Below are 254 nucleotides of genomic sequence, written 5' to 3'. Positions count from 1 at the left end.
TTTCTTAAGAGACTCTCAGAATTGTTCTTGGTGCTGAAGTATTGAATAAAATACATTTGAACTTAAATTTTATTTTATTTTTTTCTTTAAGGGTAGGAAAAGAGAAATCATTCTGGAGTAGTTACTTTTTAAAGTTCTCTTTGAAATCTTAGCAGTGTACACCACTAGAGGGTGGTGCTCACTGGCTGATTGTTACTCATCAACAGTGTGGCTTTTATGGCTTATTTAATAACTTATCCAGAGAACAACTTTTT

This window comes from Antrostomus carolinensis, unplaced genomic scaffold (genome assembly GCF_000700745.2).
Source record: "Antrostomus carolinensis isolate BGI_N321 unplaced genomic scaffold, ASM70074v2 scaffold14736, whole genome shotgun sequence".
NCBI lineage: Eukaryota > Metazoa > Chordata > Aves > Caprimulgiformes > Caprimulgidae > Antrostomus > Antrostomus carolinensis.
This window is presented reverse-complemented; position numbering follows the sequence as displayed.